We start from the raw sequence: 14,889 nt of genomic DNA on the forward strand, positions 1-14,889 counted from the left end.
GGTATTGTGGAGGAACAGCAAGGTCGAGGAGGCGACCTGGGAGCTGGAGTCAGATATGCGGAATCAGTATCCCGAGCTGTTCAGGTAAATTTCGAGGACGAAATTTCTGTAAGGAGGGGATAGTTGTAATGCCCCGGATTCCCTATTATGGTTTAATGGCTGGATTAGTAGGCCGGGAGGGCCATAACTATTTAATTATGACATTAAATGTGTTTATGCATGTTTATGAGAATTATATTATAATATGATGTTAAATGCATGCATGTGAGTCCACATTTGTTTACAGGGGTGTTTTGGTAATTTGGCCCATTGAGGGTATAATTGAATATTTGTTTGCGTGTTAATGATATATTGTGAGACCACATTATAATGTGGATCGGTTCGAATATTTCGACATGAGACGATCTTTAAACATGATTTATCGGTATGGTCATAACGGGTTTGAGCTCGGGATGAGTCTCGGGGTGATATTAAGGATTATAGCGTTACCGGGGATTTTAGGGTAACGGGATATGAATTATTGGTGTTTGAGGATATTGAGATTAGCGAGAATTGAGAAGCGTTAATTATGATTAACGGGTTAAGCGGAAAGTACCAATTTTACCCTTGAAGTGGTTTTAGAGGCTTTGGGTAGCTCAAGGGTATTTTGGTCATTTAAGGGTGGATATATATGATTTAAAAGGCTGCTGGTTGTAGAAAGTGGTAGATTAAAACATAACAAAAACAGAGACTTGCTTCCTCTTCCTTCCCGTGCATCACCTATCTCTTCTTCCTTCATTGGGGTTTTGAGTTTTAAGTGGGGATTCAACCAAGGAAACTTAAAGGCTGGGTTGGTGGCTTGATTCAGCTTGTAAGGGGGGTCCAAAACCGGTTTCAAAGTGAGTTTTAGTCTTTGGTTTCAGGTGTTACTCTGTTTTCCTTTTAGTTTTCAATTCATGGTTTTTGATGTGGAAAGTGGGAATCCAAGGGAGTTTTTGTGTTGGTTTGATTGGGATTTGATGAGGGTAAGCTATGGATGTTGTTTAGAGGTTAAATTGAGTGTTTGGGGGAGGTTTGGAGTTAGTTCGAAGGGTTAGTTCCAAGGGAAAACGCAGGGGACAGTTGGCTGGTGCGTGCTGGTTTCTTGGCTGTTTTGCTAAATGAGCCGCGGCCTGTCTATGGTGTGCCGCGGCCTGTGTTGGCTAAAAAGGTGAAAATGGCTCTGTCAGGAGGGTGAGCCGCGGCATGGCTCCGGTGAGCCGCAGCCCATCAGGGAAAATTCAGCCAAAAACATGTTTTTAGCTTGGGGATTCAAACCTTAGGCCTCGGGGTTGAACCTAGTACCTAGTTGAGTTATGTTTGATGTACTGGAGGCTAGATCTTGGTTTGAGAACCCCTAGTTATCATTTTTATTGATGAATCCTATATTTTGGCTATGACCAGGTGACCGTCAAGGGAATTTAAAGGTTGATCGTTCTCAGGGGTCGTTCATATTATAATTCTCACTCGAACCAGAGGTAAGAAAACAGTGTATGAATACAGTTGCACCCTGTATATGTATATGACATGCATGGTTTGATATTGAAGCATGTTGGTTGATATATGTGAATGCTGATTATCTGTTTATGACACTGACTGGTCAGGGACCGACTTTAAAGTCGATGATCACGCATTGAATGGCTCTATGGCATTAATGCGGGACCGACCCTAAGGTCGAAGAACTTGTAAGCGCTTGCCTGGTCTACGACCATATGACTTTAGCCAAGGTATATGACCCCGGTGACCGTTTGTCACATGGCTAGGGGACGTTGTCCATAGTTTCGACTCTAGGGTCGAGAGGAAGGTTATGTTGGTGACCAATCACCATGCACCTGTCCTGATCAAACTTATGAAAGAACTTCTTATCAGTTAAGCCCTGGTGACCCTATCGTCACATGGCTAGAGGGAGCGATGCTCACTATTGTGACCTTTGGCTATTGTCACCTATTCGCTTGGACTGATAGTCCTGATTGGTTATTATGACCGTTGTTGATAATATGTCATGTTTTATTGTGTTTTCTTGCTGGGCCTTGGCTCATGGGTGCTTTGTGGTGCAGGTAAAGGGAAAGAGAAGCTCACCCAACCCTGAGTGGAGAGCTTGAGCGATGTTGTGTACATACATGGCCGCTTGACCGCCATGGTCAAGGAGTTCTCAGAGGGACTAGGGGTTTACCCTATTTTTGCCGCTTAGGCCGGCGGGGACTGTAAATTTGAAACAATAGCGACTCTTTTGTATTACGAACTACTTGTAAACATTTTGAAAGGCTTATGAGCAGTTTGTTTACTTAATGAAATGTACCATTTCCTTTTTACTGGTTTTTCACCTTGACCTGATAATAGCACTTAGATCACGTTTTTAACCAAAGAACTCGGGTAGCGAGTCAAATTGCCGGTTCACTGTTCACCGTAACTGTTCTGGGGTAACCAAGGCGTCACAACCATGCAATATAAGTTGAGAATCGAGTTAGTATATTGTATACATGTAAAAGTAATGTTTGCATGGAAAAAGGTGTTCCATATAAAAAAATAAAATCAAATTCTAATATAAAAAAGAAACTAATATAAAATGATACCCTAGCACAGCCAATGACTTATCAAATCAAACTCTCTCCAATTTCTCTATTCACCATATCTACTACCAAGGGCGGATCCAGCTTATTCGAATCTTGGACCATTAAAGAGAGTGAGAGTCACATTTGCCATCCTACTAATTGTTTTCTTTGACATAAGTAATTATAGCTAATATTTAATTACTTATAAACATGTTCTCAACATTAAAATAAAAAGAATTTCAAAGTCCCACATTGTTTTTTGAGTTAAAGTTTCTCTAATGCTCATCTATATAATAACCAAATTTGGTTTTCAAAAACACTTATTTATAACTTTTATAGTTTTTAATAAGTGTAGTTTTTTTTTTTAATAATATATATAGTAAAAACAAATATAATAATTCTATAAAAAGACTATGGTAACTCAAATTTCCTTGATTTTTTATAGGAGGCAAAATACCTCTCGGCCTCCAATCGGTGTGCACTACCACTACAAGTACCAAGATCGGTAAAATAAACATAAATGCAATATAACCACTTGCTTTTTATTATGGATATTTTTCTTCAGTGGTTATTCCGGACTCCTTAATATAGTCAAGACGCTTAAAAGTTGAATAACCTAAATCAACATGAGACCATGGCCAAAGATGGTCAATCATGCGCTGAGCTGCAGATGCTCTCCTGTTAGCATGTTGTATCAGGCTGCAACAACATCTGCCGATGTTATTGCTCGACAGCATTCTGCAAACATAAAATATTATATATATATATATATATATATTAAAAACAAATATAATAATTATGTAAAAAGATTATGGTAACTCAAATTTCCTTAATTTTTTATAGGAGGCAAAATACCTCTCTAAGAATGGAGTTAGTATGTAAAATAAACATAAATGCAATATAAGTTGAGAATCGAGTTAGTATATTGAATACATGTAAAAGTAATGTTTGCATGGAAAAATGTGTTCCATATAAAAAAATAAAATAAAATTCTAATATAAAAAAGAAACTAATATAAAATGATACCCTAGCACAGCCAATGACTTGTCAAATCAAACTCTCTCCAGTTTTTCTATTTACCATATCTACTACCAAGGGCGGATCCAGTTGATTCGAACCTTGGACCATTAAAGAGAGTGAGAGTCATATTTGTCTACCTACCAATTGTTTTCTTTGAAATAAGTAATTATAGCTAATATTTAATTACTTATAAACATGTTCTCAACATTAAAATAAAAAGAATTGCAAAGTCCCACATTATTTTTTGAGTTAAAGTTTCTCTAATGCTCATCTATATAATAACCAAATTGGTTTTCAAAAACACTTATTTATAACTTTTATAGTTTTTAATAAGTGTAGTTTTTATTTATTTTTAATAATATATATAGTAAAAACAAATATAATAATTCTGTAAAATAACTCAAATTTCTTTGATTTTTTATCGGAGGCAAAATACCTCTCGGCCTCCAATCGGTGTGCACTACCACTACAAGTACCATGATCGGTAAAATAAACATAAATGCAATATAAGTTGAGAATCAAGTTAGTATATTGTATACATGTAAAAGTAATGTCAGCATGGAAAAAGGTGTTCCATATAAAAAAATAAAATCAAATTCTAATATAAAAAAGAAACTAATATAAAATGATACCCTAGCACAGCCAATGACTTATCAAATCAAACTCTCTCCAGTTTCTCTATTCACCATACCTACTACGAAGGGCGGATCCAGCTGATTCGAACCTTGGACCATTAAAGAGAGTGAGAGTCACATTTTCCATCCCACCAATTGTTTTCTTTGAAATAAGTAATTATAGCTAATATTTAATTACTTATAAACATGTTCTCAACATTAAAATAAAAAGAATTGCAAAGTCCCATATTGTTTTTTGAGTTAAAGTTTCTCTAATGCTCATCTATATAATAATCAAATTTGGTTTTAGCTTATCAAAAACACTTATTTATAACTTTTATAGTTTTTAATAAATGTAGTTTTTAATTTTTTTAATTAATTTTTTAGCATATTATATAATGTGTTTCGAAAAAACAAATTGTGCACCCCTTTAACCAATTCCTGGGTCTGCCACTATCTACTACTTCTAACATTTCTTTCTAGTACGCCAAAGACTTATCGAAGTACAAGGGAACCATATGTACACATGCGTAATATTATCTATACTTAGATTCTAATTCGTTTAGAACATAACCAAGCCTACGAGTTAATTTAGGTAACTTGGATATAAAAAAAGAATAAGGGTATCAAATGGCTTTAACAAGCTCGTGAATCCTTTTGATTTCTTTTACTAAAAACAAAACACGAAAAAAAATTCTGGAATCATAAACACTGGTTCACTCCACACAATGATTTAAAGAAAATGACACTAATCAAGTATTTGAAAATTTGTTTAAATAGATATCAAGAAGTTGGTTCAAGATTATGTACCTAAGTACCTTCAATGTCTCTTCAAGAATGAGAATTACTTAAAATGATGTAAATGGGAGGAAATGAAAAGAATGTAGTTAAAAAATGCTGAGTTATCAAATCAAACTCTCTCCAGTTTCTCTACTCATTTCCCTTAGAAGCTAAAGTACAAGGGAACCATATGTACACATGTGTAATATTATCCATACTTAGATTCTAATCCGTTTAGAACATAACCAAGCATACGAGTTGATTTAGGGCCTAATTGGTATCTATTTCAGATACAATGTTTTGTTTTGGAATACTTAAAATATGGAGGGCCTATTTTAATCTTTGATTGGTTGACTGTTTTTTAAAATAAAATTCAAAACTCTATCCTAATTTTATGAAGGAAAACTAAAAATGAGAAAATCATGTTTTCTCACTTTTTAAATTTCTTTTCTAAAAGGCCTAAAACCGACTATGAGTAGTTTGTTATTTTGTTGTTGCTTTTTCAAAAAATAAAAATGATTTACATTAGTCTTTATTCTACTCATTGCATATCTCTTCTATATAATAAGTGTGTAGATAACGAAAATTCTTGGTTTTAACGGTTTTTTATTTTTTTTAATGTTAACTTTAATGGAATATTCTTATATTTAACAGAATATTCTTATATTTAACGGTAGTTTGTAAACACTTAAACTTAAATAAAATAAAATAAATAATTAAAAATGATATTTTTGAGATATTTTACAATGATAGTTATTTAAAAATAATAAATAATTAAATAAATTAAAATGTGATATTTTTCAGATATTTTACAATGATAATTATTTAAAAATAATAAATAATTAAACAAATAAAAATACAATATTTTTGAAATATTTTACAATGAGAATTATTTAAAAACAATAAAATTATATGTTTTATAACTTAAATAAAATTTAATTAAACTTAAACTCACTTATTAGAATAATATCATATTAAACATATAATATAATCTACTATGAATTAGCAACAAATGATTTTTTTTTTAAAATTAGCAAGAAACTTAAATTTAAAATCCACGTATGATATTTAATATTACATTAAACATATAATATATAATCTTTTGTTGTCACTCACAAATTCAAAAACTATAACAAACATAAACTTATACAAAAATAAATAAATTATTTAATTAAAATATGATATTTATTTAAAATTTATATGACATTAATATAAATTTAATAAAAATAATTAATAAATTCTATAAATAAAACTAAGCAAACGTGCATATTGCACGTTGCTTGTATCAAGCATATATATATGCATTTGGAAAGTAAAATTAGTCACATGCAACTTAAATTCATATAACTATTTAATATATTATCTAAGACTTTTGTATTCAATAATACGGACATTTGTATTCAATAAAGTTGTTTAAGAATATATATTTATATGTTTAGTTAATTAAAAAAATATAACTTTAATTTAAAAAAAAACCTACAATACAATATTGTTATGAATTTAATTAATACATTATTATTAAATTTTAATTTATCAATATTATTAAATTTTACTTAATTAAATCTATTGATAAATCAATATTTAATGTCATACAACTTATGTATATAAAATATATAAAATTAAAATAATATTCAGATTCAACTAAACCAATCACGTATTCAGTTTCTGTTATATTTTCAAATTTAATACCAATCACAGATTCAGTTTTTTAAAACTCAAAAACAGTTTACAGACATTGAAACAATCACATTTTCATGTACATGTTTTTAGTCACTAAATTCAGATTTTCATTTCAGAATCTACTTTTCGAAAATACAGTTTTCTAATCGCGAACCGATCAGACCCTAAGATTTACAATAATAATAGGGTGTATACTATTTTCATACCCTATTTTAATAAATATTAGTATATTTATCTTTTATTTTGTATGTCTTTATATTTGGTAAGTATTTTAAAATTTGGTGTGTTTCCAAAATTAAATTTGATTAAACTATTTTGAAAATGAAACTGTTCCATATTCTCCTTGTGTAGCACCCACGTTATTTTGATATAATATAGTCAATAATCACATGATTGCATTGCATTGCATTACATCACATATCATACAATATGTATAATTTGAGCATATGCATATTCTTATAAGTGTTTTCATGTATAAGTATAAAAGTTGTGTATATGATGTCTATGTACATGTTTAATATTATAAACCTTGTGGGTTTGAGTTGTCTTTTATGGGTGTTTGATGTGCTCAATATATAAGAAATGATGAAATATATGGACAAGACATGAAATCAAATGAGAAAAGTGAGTTATAGAAGGCAAAAGATGTTAAGGGTCGAAAAATAATACAATGTCGATTACTAGTATTTCGGTGTAAAATTGAGTATTAGTGGAGTTTACCATATATAATTGAGGTATGGTTAATGTCTCATTGATGAAGTAAAAATAGTTTTAGAACCATTAGATCAAGTCTTGATGGGTGGTATACATAATCAATGGTGTTGACACAAAGTCAAAACGAGCTTAGCATAAGTGTGATACACTCAATCGGGTAAGCATAACTATTCGGTATGGACTCATATGGACCTAAGGTTTGGTATGAGTGTGTAATGCCCTGAATTCTCCGATATGGTTTAATGGCGGGAATAGTAGGCCGGGAGGGCCATACTTGTTTAATTATGCCATTAATTGATAATATGCATGTATATGTGAATTATATTATGATATGATGTTATATGCAAGCTGAGCCCCATATTTGTAGGTCCATTTGAGATCCTAGAGAGGATTGGTCAGGTGGCTTACAAGTTGGCTTTGCCACCGGCGTTGTCGACCGTGCATAATGTGTTTCATGTTTCAGCTCTTCGGAGGTATGTGCCTGATGTTAATCATATTTTGAGCTATGATGATCTGGAGCTTGAGGCAGATCTCTCCTATGATGAACAACCTGTCCAGATACTTGACAGAAAAGATAAGGTCCTCAGGAATAAGACGATACCTTTGGTTAAGGTATTGTGGAGGAACAACAAGGTCGAGGAAGCGACTTGGGAGCTGGAGTCAGACATGCAGAATCAGTATACCGAGCTATTCAGGTAAATTTCGAGGACGAAATTTTTGTAAGGAGGGGATAGTTGTAGTGCCCCCAATTCTTCGATATGGTTTAATGGCGGGAATAGTAGGCCGAGAGGGCCATACTTGTTTAATTATGCCATTAATTGATAATATGCATGTATATGTGAATTATATTATGATATGATGTTATATGCGTGCATGCGAGTCCGCATTTGAATAATTATGTTGTTTTGATAATTTGGCCATTGAGGGTGAATATGTGTATTTAGGTGCATAACTTGATTTGAGAATGAGATTCCATTATTATGGAGATATATTCGAGCTATTCGGCATGAGAAGATCATATAGAGTGGATTAGCGGTTTTGTCATAACGGGGTCAATTTTGGGGCAATAGAAATGTTTATTTGATGATAAATTGGGAATATTTGAGATCAGGGTGAAATTTCGGAGGTTTTGACTATAATGTCCCCGGGGGTATTTTTGGGACCCCGAGCACTAGGTTTTATTTGAGGTTACTTAAGCTTGAAGTAGCTTATCAGATAGAACGTACGATCAGAAAACCTCTCGTTCTCTCTCTTTAGTTCATTTTCTTCACCCGAAGCATTTTTGAAGAAATCTTGAGTTCTAGAAGTCGGAATCAAGCGAGGATCTAGGCATAGCGATCCTAGGAAAGATTAGAAGCTTCTTAACCGAAGGATTTGACGGAAAACAACCCAATCGAAGGTAATCAAAGTTTAAAGTTTTGAGTTTTTAGAGTTTCTAAGCTTTGAATTGGACTTTGTGAATTGTTGTGTTTTTGGTGGGTTTGAGCCTTGGGTTTTGAGAGTTTTGGAGTTTTTGGAAGCTTGGGAACTTTGTTTTGATGTTTGGGGATGCTTAGGCATGATTTTGGAAGCTTGGAGAAGTTGAAAGTACGTTTGGGAGTGGCCTAGAGTTGAGGGCCGCGGCCCTGCTTCGAAGAAGCAGGTGGGAGTTTTTTTTCCTGCTGGGCGCTGCGGCCCTAGATGTAGGGAGCCGCAGCCCTTGCTTCAGGGAACTCTGGGGGCCACGACCCAAGGTGCTAGGGCCGCAGCCCTTGCCCTGTTTTCGCCCCGTTTGCTCGTTTTGACCCCGGGAACTTAGTTATGGGCCTTGGGAGTGTCCCTACTACTTGGATTAGTTGGGATTGATCTTTCGGAGGCTAGATATTTGTGTGGAAACCTATGTTGATCATTATTATTAATGATGTCCCATGTTTGGTTATGATTAGGTGACCGCTAAAGGACTAAAGGTTGATCGCTCTCAAGGGTCGTTCTTTTTATCATTCTAGCTCGAATCTGAGGTAAGAAAACAGTGTATGAATACAGCTGCACCCTGTATATGTATATGACATGCGTGATTATTATTGAGGCATGTTGGATGATAAATGTGGACATGGATTGCATATTATATGCTAGTGAATGTTGTATACTTGTACATGTACTGATTAGTCAGGGATACTGACCTAAGAGTCAGGGATGGCATAGCGTTATGAACGCGGGGCCAAATGAAGATTAGATCTAATCGATACCGGCATTGAATGGCTCTATGGCATTAATGCTGGACCAACCCTAAGGTCGATGAAACTTATAAGCGCTTGGCTAGTCTATGACTAGTTACTCAGAGCCAGGGCACAGGGCCCCAGTGACTGCTTGTCACATGGCTAGGGAACGATGTTCCCATGTTATGACTCTATGGTCATGAGGAAGGTTATGTTGGTGACTAATCACCATGCACCTATCCTGTTTAAGCTATGAAAGGTTCATTATCTGTTAAGCCCTGGTGATCCTATCGTCACATGGCTAGAGGGGGGGCTGTACCCATTTCAGTGACTTTTGTGACTGTCACCTATTCGTTTTGGACTGATAGTCCTGAATGATTATTATGATCATTGTTGATATTATATCATGTTATATTGTGTTTTCTTGCTGGGCCTTGGCTCATGGGTGCTATGTGGTGCAGGTAAAGGGAAAGAAAAGCTCACCCAGCCTTGAGTGGAGATCTTAGGTGGTGTTGTGTACATATGCGGCCGCTTGACCACCACGGCTAAGGAGTTCTCAGAGGAACTAGGGGGTTTACCCTATTTTGCCGCTTAGGTCGGCGGGATTGTAAATTTGAGACAGTAATGACCATTTTGTACTGAGAACAACTTGTAATGTTTTAATTAGCTCTGCAGAGCGGTTTATAATGTAAAACATCCTTTCCTTTTATTGGTTTTCTACCTTAACATGTTAATCGCATTTAGAGCACGTTTTTAACCAAAGGACTCGAGTAACGGGTCAAATTTCCGGTTCACCGTAACTGTTCTGGGGTAACCAGGGCGTTACAGAGTGTTTCACACATAATGATAATAGGCCTAGCAAATGATTAAGTTGAAATTATTGAAGTGATAAGGTTTTCATAAGTCAAAAAATGAAATGATATGGTGAAAGGTGTCAAATTTTGATACAATAATGCCAAATCATTGAAAATAAATGATTGTCATCAACCTTATCACTTTCCACGACCAAAGACTCTGAAAACACAGAGAGAAAAGAAAACCAAAAACATTTATTGGCTGGCTTGAAGAGATTCTAAGGAGATCCAAGTTAAATCAAAGCCAAAGAAGTGGATTAAGCTTAGTTTTGATATTTTTATGGTAAGTTCTTGTACTTAGAAGTTAAACCACATTTTTGAATTTTGCTGAGAGCTTATTTATGGTTTTTTATTTGCTTTAAGATATTTCTTGGTGATTTCCAAGTGTTTTGAGGTTTAGAAAAGCTAAAAGAGATTATTTTCGCCGAAAAGTTGCTCTGTAAGTGAAATTTTGTATTTTATGAGGTTTTTGTGGTTCTTGGAGTACAAACTTATTTTTGGTTATTTGATTGAGTTTATAAGAGGGTAGATATGTTTATAAATGTTTGAATAGACGTGGAGACTCATTTAATTTGGGTGATGATCTTGGAAATTCGAATTTTATCAAAATCGGTATATGATAACTTTGTGATGAATTATGTTGGTATTTGGGATATGTGGTTATAGCAGGTTATTTGATGTTGATTACTGATAATAGCTAAAATTAAGGAGAAGCTCTGTCAAAATTTCTCCAAGTGTCTAAGATAAATGTAACGCTTGATCTAAGTAGTTTAAGACAATTTAGGCATGATTTGGATATGATGTTTTATGGATATTTTTAAATGATAGTTCAATGTCTTACTGCCATCATTATGATGTGAAATTCATGCCATTGTCAGGATAAGCACATCAACACCTAAGACACCACCTGTTGAACGAATATTCAAATATTTTTCAATTAATATTCATTATTTTATTCAAGCTAAAAGGAGGTAGTTTCACTCCTTGAACTTTATAAAAAGGACCTAGTACCCAGCCATTTCTCTCATAATGTGCATGCCTAGTAATAATAGCCCTATTCACGCATGCAAATAAGTCCAAACAATGATGGTTGTGGGTCACGCCCTCCTGTAAGGATGACTATAAGTCAATCCAAAACAGATGAGTGATTAACCCTGGAGGTTCCGATAACCATGCTGGGGCTTATAGCCCTAACCAGATAAGTGACAGAGGAGTAAGTCACTAACATGGGCTTCGCACCCTCAGATGAGTGACTGATGAGCAAGTCACTAACTTAAACCAGATGAATGACTAATGAACAAGTCACTAACATGTGTTCTGCACCCTCAGATGAGTGACTGATGAACAAGTCACTACATAAACCAAATGAGTGACCAGGGAGTCACTAGTGTGGGTTCCGTGCCCTTAGCCATGTAACGATGCGGTCACCTGGGCCTTCTGGCCCAGGCTCTGAGTGACTGGTCATAGAACTAAACAAGCACTTTTAGTTTTCATCGAACTTGAGGTCGGTCCGACATTAATGCTCATGATGAGTCATTCAATGCAGATGTCGATTAGCTCTAATCTTTTCAGCTCTGCGTTCATGATGCTTATGCCGCTCCTGACTCATAGGTCAATAACATACGACCAGTGCTCAATACTGCTGTCGAACTTGACTAGTAAGTCATAGCTTCACAGTTAGTTCTGACACCATTGCCGATTCTGACTAATAAGTCAGTGCCATTCACAAGTAAGCAAGATTTGATAAGCATTTGATATGCAATCAATGTCCACATTTAAACACTCAACATGCCTCAATAATAACCATGCATGTCACATATGGGGTGCAATTTTCTTACCTCTGGTTCGAGCAAGAAATAACAACTGAACGACCCTTGAGAATGATCAATCATTTGATCCCTTAGCAGTCACCTAGATATAACCAATTACAATCTCCATTAATGAAAAATCAACAATAAAAGGGTCTTGACCTAAACCTCACTCCCGGGACCCCGAATTGTACCCAAACGGTGAGTAAATTCGGTCCCAAGCCTTAGGAATTGAAACCCCGAGCCAAAAACCCTAAAAAGTGGCCAAAATATGCATCAGGAAAAATAGGGTAGCGCTACAGCGCTGCCCCCTAGCGCCCCAGCGCTACACCCAGGGGAAATTTGCACTGGCTAGCATTGCAGTGCCACCCTTTGGCACTGTAGCGCTAGGACCAGGCAGAATTGCCCTGGTTCTTCCCTCCTTCGTCTCCTCCTTTCCTAACCTGAAAAACAAGCTTCCAAACTCCATTTAAACCCCTAATTGAACCTAAAAACCATCTACACATGACCTAGGCATCATAACCCAAGTAACATTTGCCAAAAACCCCATTGAAATCTCAATTTTCCAACTTAAGAACCAAACTGAAAATCAAATGGAAACAGAGCAAGAACAAGAGATTCTATGGTTAAAAAATTACCCCAAGCTCAGAATTACACCATCTTCAATGGTAGAACACAACCTTAGATCATTAAGACTTGGTTCCCTAGCTTGGTTCCTCAAAAAGAGCTTCAAAATCCAAAGAGAAGAAGAAGAATGGGAGAAGAAGATGAAGTGCTCTGTTTTATTAAGCTTCCACAGCCTTCAAATGGCTAAATATAACCATAGGGTGAAAAGACCTTATTGCCCCTAAGCCTAATGAAAACCCTTAACAGCCACCAAGGGCAAAATCGTCATTTCTCGCCTATCTCGTTAAACATAATTAACACCCTCCAATTCTCGTTATTTCCAATATTCTCAAATGTTAATAAATCATATCTCATTACCCTTTAATTCCCAACAATGTTCTAATCACCAAATTACCCCGAGACTCACCCCGAGCCCCAAAACTAATCCCGTTATGACCAGAACGATAACTTGCATTCAAAGATTGTCTCATGTCGAATGGCTTAAACAAATCCATATATAATGTGGTATTAGTCATGTAATGAACCAAAATCACTAATATGACTTAAGGGCCTTGATTAGTGTGGTGGGAGGGCATAATTGGTTTATGTGTGAATTTATTAAATTAACATGTGATTATATGATAAGCATGCTTGTGTGATTATATGAATGTAAATGTGATTATATGCTATATTTATGAGAACCACATTATTATGTGGGTAAGTCTGCAGCGTGTGACTCGAGGCGATCCTAGGGAGCTAGTTAGCGGGAAGTCACAATGGGGCTTAATGTTTGACTTGGGGTAAGTCAATGGGTAATTCGGGTATTAGATGATTATTTGGGTTATCGGGTTATGGAAATAAATATATGGAGATATATTTGAGGTTAGGAAGCCTAGGCGGGAATATTGGGGAATTTTACCATTGTGCCTTCGGGGACGTTTTCAGTACCCCGAGCCCCAGGATTTGTAACGACCCAACTATTCTAGACCTTGGACCATTAATAACTACTATATTAATCATAAGAAAACGTACATGCGAAAACATCATAACTTTATTATGTAAAGAAAAAGGTTTGAATACATAAAGATTTTACTTAGGATATGGGATCCCATTGTTTTGAAAATAAAACAAAACATAACTTAAATAAATGGGTTACAAAATCAAGTGCGGAAAATAATACATAGAAAACATAATTTAAAGACTCAAAGACTTCATCCTCTAATCGAACGCTCAGTCCATCGATTCCATCCAGCCTCAATACACAACCCTAAGCTGCCAAGAACCTTTTCGCCGCCATAGCTATTTTCCTGCACATATAAACATAAAGGAATGAGCCTAATGCCCAGCAAGGAAAAAAAACTAACAACATAAATCATATACATAAAATTATATCATAACATATGCTATATCATAAACATATGTCATATACTACTACAATGGCCAATATACTACTTGGGGCTTGTTAACTAATCAAGTCATATGCTCATTTGATTTGTGGGGCTTGCTAGCTAAGCAAGTCATATGCCCATAAATTTATTGGGGCTTGTTAGCTATACAAGTCATATGCCCAAGTCTATCAACATACATAATATAACATTTCATAACACAACATAAGATAACATAAGATAACATATAACATATAAAATCCTATCCTATTTTCCTTACCAATATACCGGGATATGAGAACAGTATCGGGACTTTGAAACACTCCTAAAAACCATAATAGAAAGGTGAGTATACTAAAGAAAAAGGATGAAAAGAATGAACTACACCATCGAAAGGATACTTACCAACAACAATCTTACGTTCAAGATCTTAGATTCCTAACCAAGAATAGAGAATATGAGTTAGGATTTTGAGTAGAAAAACTATAAGAATAACACAGAAAGGAACTAGAAGAAGGAATACCTCGAATGCTTCTATAACCGAACTACACCTTGAACGAAATATACTATGAACCTTACTTCCCGAGTGTTTATTAAGCTTATAAGGATAAAGCTTGTAACCCCAACCCAAGTGTTTATCACTCTAAAATAACATAGTAGCTT

This window comes from Humulus lupulus, chromosome 4 (assembly GCF_963169125.1).
Source record: "Humulus lupulus chromosome 4, drHumLupu1.1, whole genome shotgun sequence".
In the NCBI taxonomy this organism is placed as follows: domain Eukaryota; kingdom Viridiplantae; phylum Streptophyta; class Magnoliopsida; order Rosales; family Cannabaceae; genus Humulus; species Humulus lupulus.